This window comes from Camellia sinensis, chromosome 8 (genome assembly GCF_055761805.1).
Source record: "Camellia sinensis isolate YWXY chromosome 8, ASM5576180v1, whole genome shotgun sequence".
In the NCBI taxonomy this organism is placed as follows: Eukaryota; Viridiplantae; Streptophyta; class Magnoliopsida; order Ericales; family Theaceae; genus Camellia; species Camellia sinensis.
Window position 1 is genome coordinate 37,218,860 of NC_138968.1, and position 9,602 is coordinate 37,228,461.

Sequence of the window (9,602 nt, forward strand, 5' to 3'; positions counted from 1 at the left end):
ATTTGAACTTGTCTCTTCAGTTTCCTTGCATAGAAAAATGTGTTCAAAAAACGACGCATTCCTTAACTCAATAATAGTGTTTACATGTGTATCAGGATTTTCATATCCATGAACTAAAAATTTATATGCACTACTATAATTTGCATAACCAATGAACACAGAATCAACGGTTTTAGGTCCTATCTTAGTTGTTTTGGGGCTAGGAACTGCCACCTTGGCCAAACACCCCCACACTTTGAGGTAATTGTAGGTGGGTCGTCGACTTTTCCATACTTCATAAGGTGTTTGATTGATTTTCTTGTAGGGTACCCTATTAAGGATAAAATTAGCAGACAAAATCGTCTGCCCCCATAAGTTCTGAGGTAACCCTAAACTAATCAACATGGCATTCATCATCTCTTTAAGAGTTTGATTCTTTATCTCAGAAACCCTATTTGACTGAGGAGAATATGGTGCAGTGGTTTGGTGAATAATATCATGTTCAGAACAAAATTCCTTAAATGGTGCATCATACTCACCATCTTTGTCACTCCTCACTATCTTAATAGTTTTGCCAAGTTGATTTTCAACCTCAAGATTATATTGCTTAAAAGCTTCTAAGGCTTCATCTTTACTTCTCAATAAGTAAACATAGCAATATTGAGTGCAATCATCAATAAAAGTAATAAAGTACTTCTTACCTCTTCTAGTTTGAGAAAATTTTAAATCATAGATATTTGTGTGAATTAAACTCAGAAGTTCAGTACTTCTTTCTACTTTATTAAATGATGCCTTAGTGAGTTTTGCCTCAACACAATTCTCACATTTATGATTAGGATCAAACTCTAAGTTTAGTAAACATTCTAAAGTAACAAGTCCTAATCTACCATGCCATAAAAAAGAAGATTCAACAATATAAACAGAAGATGCGTTCTTATTATTAATAGCCAAATTTGGTACAACAGTATTTACATTGAGCTGAAAAATCCCATCACTTATATAACCTCGCCCCACATACATTTCACTCTTGTCGAGTACAACCTTGTCAGATTCAAAAACTAATTTAAACCCATTCCTGATCAACAATGACCCAAAAATCAAATTTTTGCGAATTTCTAGCACATGTAGTACATTGTTTAGCGTGAGTTTTTTCCCCGATGTCATTTTCAACACGATCTTTCCTTGTCCTTCCATTGTTGAACGTAAAGGAGTTTCCCATAAAAAGCTGTTCCCCACTTTCCACCACTTTGTAGGTTGTGAACATCTTCTTATCTGCACAGATATGGCTGGTTGCTTCAGTATCCACCCACCACTCTTTGCGATTGCCCACCAAATTTGCTTCAGAGACTACTGCAGCAAGATTGATGTCTGTCACTCCATCGGAAAAATAAAAATCCGCGGCTATGTTGGCTTGTGTTGGCTTTTTGCTTGAACTCCCCTCGTCTTAGCGAACGTGACAATCCTTAGCGCGATGTCCATCTTTGGTGCACACAAAACCTTCGCCTTTGAACCTCTTGTTGAACCCGCCGTTGGTCCCTTTGTTGATCTTACTAGTGTATCCTTGTTTAGGACCATTGCCATCATGCTTCCGCTTCTTGTTGTTGAACTTTATTGAACTTTGACCCTTGTCTGTGTTCCACAACATTTGCTTTAGCCTGCATGACATGGTTTCCCGACTTCTTGTCGAAACCACGGTTATCCTCCTCAATTCTAAGTCGTACTATCAGTTCATCCAATTTTAACTCCTTGCGCTTATGCTTTAGATAATTGTTAAATTCTTTCCAAGATGGTGGCAATTTTTCAACGATTGTCACTACTTGGAAAGATTCATTGAGAACCATCCTTTCCGCATGTATGTCATGGAGAATTAATTGGAGATGTTGAACCTTGCTAATAATTGTCTTGGAATCTATTATTTTAAAATCTAGAAAATGGCCGACAGTAAATTTTTTTGTACCAGCATCCTTTGTCTTATATTTATGATCTAGAGATTCTCACAGCTTTAGCAATGCTTTTGACATTATACACATTGTAGAGTGTATTGTCCAACACATTAAGGATATAATTCTGACAAAGAAAATCACCATGTTTTCATGCATCCACTGCGTCAACCACTTGCCGATCAATTTCTCTCTTGTTCTGTACTGACGCTTTTTCATGAGTAAAGCGAGTTAAATTCAATATGGTAAGATAAAACATCATTTTTTATTGCCATCTTTTAAAATCATTTCCATTGAATTTTTCTGGCTTCTCCCTATGATTTACTGGTACTACTGAAGTCATCACTGGCACAATAGGTGTGCGGGTCAGAGTAATAATAGTCTCAATATAGTTTATATAGAAAAGAATTTACACACAAAATAAACAGAATAATATTTTGTAACAAAATTCTAATGATAGACAGTATATTACTACTATGTTATCAAAGAAATCATTAAACAGTATATTACTACTATTTAAGAAATTAAACAATATATAACTACTATTTAATTTTCTGAAACAAAATATTTATCTGTCTAACACAGAAATAAATAAAAATCGAAAATCTACTTTAAGATTGTTAGACCTAGCGGTGAGTGTGCGTGTAAATTTAAATGTATAATTAAAATAAACAATAAAATAAAATAATTTAGAAAATAATTATATAAATTAAATTCCTGATTAAATGCTTACAAAAATTAAAGTCGAGACTTGTGTTGGACACAATCTCCTTAAAGTAGACTTTTCTCTCGCTCTTGTGTTTCGAGTTTTAACCGGCGTTTACTTCCCAGGATGCAACGTCTAATACTTGAATTTGCAGTATTACAAAATCAAGTCTGGCAAACCAAAACTTTGTTGGGACTCTTTCTTTTTTTCCTAAAATAAAATACAAAATAGATGCAAAAAATAGAATGACGAAAAGAGGAAGAAAAAAAAAAGAAAAGCTCTCCAAAAATTTGATCAAAATGAATATTGGATGGCCAACTATTTATAGGAGGAATGGTGGCTATTCGAACAAAGTATCAACAGGAAAAAACCTATACGGAACAGGAATAGATCTGTTCAGAATAGAAACAGATCTGTTCGGGTGGAAATTACACCTATTCAGGTGGACTTTCTGAACCTGTTCGTATGCGGACCTTATGAACCTATTCGGATGTGTTTGGGTGAAGAAAAAAAAAACTAGACCAATTTATTTTAAATTTTCAAACCAAAATTAAAAATAAATAAATAAATTACAAAAGTTTTTGGCTAAAAAAGATAAGTATTGAGTCGGATAAGCCCAATCCAATCTCACACCTCGTGCCCAAACCTAGTCGATCGGACGTACTGCGACGGCGCGCGTGTGGTTTTTGTTTTAGGTCCAATGGGTCTAACTTACTTTACCCATAATCTCACATTTCCACAAACTTGGGTACCTCTTGGGGCCCATCCCAAGTATATCAAGCTAAGGTATATAAACTCATTCAAAACCTTAAGCCTTTCCAATGTGGGACAAACACATTTCACAAATGTGTAGGAAACCCACCCAAATCCATTTTCACGATCTCGAAAATGCGTGTTGAATTCTCATTCATTCGGAAATAGTTTTGAGCAACCAAATACACGGTTTTATTCACTACGCTGCATTAAATATGAACCCAATGAAAAACGTTAAAAATAACGCTTGAGTCCCACCTTAAAAATAATGCTTGCGAAGCTATTTTCCAACAGGTGTTTGTATTTATACCACTACAAAAAGATGATCGTTTCTTTTTAGCCGTTAATGTATTCTCCGTCTGGAAAAAGAGCCCTTCATTTTTTTTTATTTTTTTTTTCAAGACTAAAATAGAGTCGTTGCCATATGTGCCAATGAAGAAGAAAAACAACTGTTTCCCTTTGTCCCTCCAGTTTTTGTTCATTTTCAAACCATTTTAGCAACGACAATGCCATGCACAACAATTCATGTGTTTCTTCCTCTGTGTGTAGTATTGCTGTTACAGAAATAGTTTGAGAAGATGAATAAAAACTAGAGGAAGAAAGGGAAACAGTTGCTTTTCTTCTTCATTGACACAAATGGCAGCTGTCAAATTTGGCAATTGCCATAACCAACCATTGGTGCATCTCTAATGGTTTGCCATTGGAGTTGCTATTGCCATAATTTGGTAGCTGCAGCAGAGAAGTGTGCTTCAATGGTTTGAAATGACAGTTGTCAAATTTGACAAATGCCAAAACTTGTGTCAAATTTGACACAAACTTTGACAGCTGCTATAATTGCTAACTCATCAAGCAAAACCTTTCTCCCTTCCTCCCAACAAAACATCTTTCCCTCTCTTCCTCCTGTTATTTTTGCAGAACCAAACACAGAAACTGATGTGTTTGGGATGACTAGCCGGTATCTGACCATTGGAACACCACTGCTATAATTATTCTATTTATTATGAAATTATAGCAATAACAATTCTATTATAGTATTTGTCATTGAAGATGCTATAATTTCAATTAGTTCAATTTTTGACATATATATATATATATTATATATATATATATTATAATTAAAAAATGATTTATTGTTACGTGTAGTATTGTCACAAAGTAATTAATAAAAGGAAAAATTACCTTGAGTTATAATCTTTAAATTACACATTATTAAAAAAAATTACAATTATAATTATTAATATGTATAATGTTTATTATTTTTTATTAAAAAAATTAACAACCACTAATATGTTATTTTTCCTTAATAAAAAAGTAAAATCACTTTACAATATTGTCACGTCAGTACCGTTAATGATAATGAATAACTGCTCATACAAGCCACCTTTTTTTCTCAGTTCATGCATCTGATATCAAAGTAGGATAAAGTCATCATAGCTAATCCATTAATTATATGCGTTCAATCTCACCTGAGAATAGCCAAAACCAAATGCACTTAACCATGAAAACATGCGTGCATATAAATAAACATGTGACCAAATGCGCTAAAAATTTGAGTGGTTGGACCAAGTTGTACAAACTCAGAAGAAAAAATCGAAAATTTATTAAGAATTTTTCATTAAATGTCAAGATTTATTTATATTGTGGAAACCACAACAACATCTTTAGATATATACGCTACTAATTTGATATTTTGAGTATTTTCTGATTTTTTTTTTTTTGAACCATAGACTTTTAGATATATGGTTATATCTGATCATTATTTAGTGAGGATAACTATATTTTAGTCCCTAAAATATAAATTTTGTGTCATTTTGATTTTGATAATTTAATTATGTTAGTTTGATCCCCACAATATTTATACATTAGAGGTAAATTGATACAATTTAAATATTGACGACCAAAATAACATGAAACTCATATTTTGGAAATAAAAAATATAATTAACCCTATTTAGTATATTGTGAGACATTAATTACATGTGCATCCTTAAGATCAATAATATTATAATAATCATATTTTCTCATTATATTATGTTGACAACTGCTATTTATCATTGTGTACTCCGATCTGTATTTAATAGTGTCGTTCGTATAATGTGTTTGACATTCCCACAGTTTTTACAATTTGACCAACAATAATATGATATGATATGTATCAACTTTTGATTTATTACAAACTAATAAAATATGGATCAACTCTATTACTACATTATTATACGTGACTTTATTAATCTAAAATTGTTAATCTCTAACCATTCTCATTCAATAAATGGTGGAATCCATAATTTCATGAGTTATGGGTGATATCACATAGTATCTCTTATTTTGTTTACAATATCATGTGTCAACACTATTGATAATAAGCGTAAGTTAATAAACAAATATAAGTGATGAAATACGTTAACCGTAATATTATAAATTTAAAATTTTTACCTAGAATTTTATTCAAAAAAATCTACAAGTGCTTGAAACCCATTCTTAACATGGACCTACAAAATACCAACTCAATCTCAACCTTATATTCCTTTCCCTTGTAGATTTTTGGGTAATAATTTTAGGTGAATAGATAATCTAATTCACTAAACCAATACAACGTTGACACATGAATTGGGTTAACCATTACGTATCGTATTAGTTGTTATATAATTGGATTTTAAACTTTTAATACCGTTATTTATTAATATATTATTTGATATCAATTGATATTTAACCGTTTTGTCAGTATAATAATAATAATTATATGCCAAGACTAAAGAAGATTCAAAACAAATCATCTCATTCAATGCCAATCAAAAAATATCTATAAAGATCACATACAGTATTTATAGTCAAATGCACTTTACCTAACTGTAGTTACAATTGACTATGGCTCTAACAACTTTACAACTGCTATAATTAAGCTAACTAGTCTAACTGACTTTGACTAATCTAATCCCACTGAAGATTCATTCAAAATTATTTAAACTGATGTCTCTGATATTGGTTATGGTGGCATTCTTCTTCAGAAAGTCCATCTCAAGTCATTTGAACAAATTGTTCGTTATTATTCTAGTGTGTGGAACAAAACACAGAAAAATTATAGTACTATTAAAAAAGAAATTTTATCTATTGTATTATGTATGAATAAATTTCAATATGATATTTTAAATCAACACTTTTTAGTCCGTGTTAATTGTAAAATTGCTAAATATGTTTTAGAAAAAAAAACGTTCAAAATATTGCTAGTAAGCAATTTTTTGCCCGCTGACAATATATTCTCAGTATTTTTTATTTCACTATTGAACATATTCAAGGTAGTCAAAATTCTATCCCACTAGTAATAAATGATTATGAAATGGAAGTCATAACCTTAATTGGAGAAATTTTTGTATGCCAATAAGGTACCACGTGGCACTACTTTCTACTAATTACAATTATATATGCCCAATTCTCCCTTAATTGACACAGGCACTGATCTTAATTGTATTCAAGTAGGCTTAATCCTTACTAAATACTATCATAAAACAAGTGAACAATTAAGCCCAGCTAATGACAGTCAAATGCGTATTAAAATAAATTACCTAAAATTCATATTTGTCAAAATAATGTTTATTTTAAAATGTTATTATTATTATCATATGATAAGATGCCAAGGGGATTAGTAAGTTATATTACAAAGAAAGGGTTACAGTCGTACCATCAACTCGAACATGAACTTCTAACTTTTGCACTATCTCAAGAGATAGTTACATAAATCACTGGATCAATTACCTATCTATAAAATGGTGTATATCTAAAGAAGTTGTGGGTCCACTATATAAATAAATCTTGACATTTGATGAAAAATTTTAAATAATTTTTCGATTATTTTTTCAAAGTTGTAGAACCATTGTTAGTCCACCCCTCAAATGTTTTTCAGTGCAATTATTTAAAACTATGCACATGATATTGTAAGCAAAATATATTAGGAGAAATTACCTATCAGTAGTAGGTTTACCAGAAAATTATTAGAAAATTATGAAAAAAGTTTATATTTTTAATTGTTAATATGTATAAAATTTATTGTATATTTATAATTTCTTTTTAAACATTACACTGAATTAAAATTCTTTTAATATAATAAAGAAATATAATTATCATAACATTATTACGCAGTCGAAACGAAATTAAAAAAGAAAAGAAAAAAGTACTAAAATATTAAGATATGTAGATGCATACGTTGTGATCCGTTGTTGCTCTACTTGTAATCCCATAAAAATGGTTCCTCAAATTGAAAACCAACCTCAAACCACGAAGCATGAGAGAACTCAAGTGACCTATCCATAGAATCCAGTAACAGATCAGGAAGGTCAAACGAGGTATCATCATCACCATCTTCACTTTCTTGACATATTCCCAATTCTTGAGACATTGTGATCTGATCATCATCATGTTGGCTTGGCTGATCTTCACTGTCCATTTTTTCCGGTTCATCGAATTCACCGGAAGCTGCTAAGGCGGCTGCAGCTTGGATATCTTTAGGGGCAGTGCTGGCGGGGCGAGGAAGTTTGTGAGCCAATTCCGGGAAGTTGAGAGTCACTGAATGGCCTCTAATGGCTAGTGCAGCTACATCATGTGCTCGAGCTGCCATTTCAGCTTTTGGGTATGTTCCGAGCCATATTCTGGACTTCTTCCTTGGTTCGCGTATTTCCGACACCCATTTCCCCCATGTGCGCAATCTAACTCCCCGATATGTACGGTGGTGCTTACCCGTAATGACACTCTTGTCTTGCTCCTTTGTACTAGTTTTGTTGACTGGTTGTTTTGCTGTTTTTGATCCTTCATTGGTGAGACGTTTCGAATCCATGAATGTCGTTAGAGAAGTGATTATTTTTTTGGTTTTGACGATGACGATTGTGGTGGTGATGGGGGTGAAGTGATTTTAGCTCTAGTTGTGGCAGTGATTGATGTGTTGTTGTTGCTGGTGGTCGTGGTGAAAGTGATTCAAGTTCAAGTTGTAGCGGTGACGGTAATGTTGGAGGTGATGAAGTGATTATGGTTGGCGGTTGTAGTGTTGGTGGCGGTAAAGTGAATTCTGGTTCTAGTTGTAATAGAAATAGTTAGTAGTGGTGGTGGAATGATTTTGATTTTGGTTTTGATTTCGATAATGGTGATAGTAGAGTGATCCTAGTTCTAGTTCTAGTTTCAATTATGATTGTAATGATTATAGTGGCAGGGTTAATAATAATAAATTGATACGGTGATGGTTGTGGTGACACTAGCGTTGATAGAGATAGAGACGAGGGGTGATAGAGATCGAGACGAGGGGTGTGTGGATTTGTGCTTCATAGTCCACATAGACAGGGCCGATGATTGGGAGATGGTGGTCTTACAAGAGAATGTGGTGGTAATACATACAGAAAATGATGTGTGTATGTACCTTTTATATTCCTTCATGGGCCCTAAGAGCAATAAAGAGATTGGTCCTGTTTTTTGAAAATAACTCAAGAGAAGTACTTTTGAGTTTTGGCATATCCAAGGACATCTTATCACTATGCTCTATCAATGATTTGAGCACTAATTTGCTCTCCTGAAATTTTGTCGCAATAATATATTAGAAAAGATTATGATATTTGAGAGGGTAATTTATAAGTAAATTAGATCGAGTTGAGTAATGGGCCGTTTTATGGGCTACGGTAGAAAAGGGCTTGGCAAGTGGACCGTAGTGTTAGCATGGTCCAAATGGAATGACAAACACCACGGTCGGAGTGGAGTTAGCTCGGTCTTAGCATTTGGAGCCGAGGTATGATGGCTTCTCACAGTGGACCTCGCTCTGGTTAGCGCGGTTGTAGCTTGCCGTAGATTAGCCCGGTTTTCAACAGGCAACCGAGGTACAATTGAACGAGAGCCGAGCTAGCTTGGCGTTGCGCATTAGAGCACCAAGCTTGATTAGCTTGGTCTTAAGTTAACAACCCGGTTGGAGTATGCCTAACCAGGATACAGGCACTGAATGGAAGATCTGAGCTGGGTTAGCTCGGTCGTACTGTCATCCAACCGGGGTAAAACCATCTCACTTGGTTTAAATAGTGAGGGGGTGTTGAAGGATAAGCACTATCTTTCAAGAGTGTGATTCCTAGGAGGACTCTGTATGAAGGAATAAGAGTCCTACTAGGATTATGCCACGCAGAACCTATAAAAACTCATAACATCACCTATGGAGAGGTAACACAACTTTGATTCCTGAATACACAGAGTTTTTATCTATTT

General features: G+C 33.5%; 1 pseudogene; it reads right to left on the reverse strand.

Moving 5' to 3' along the window:
- Positions 1 to 7,515: 7,515 nt before the first annotated feature.
- Positions 7,516 to 8,658, reverse strand: LOC114289822 (ethylene-responsive transcription factor ERF039 pseudogene; annotated as a pseudogene).
- Positions 8,659 to 9,602: the final 944 nt, after the last annotated feature.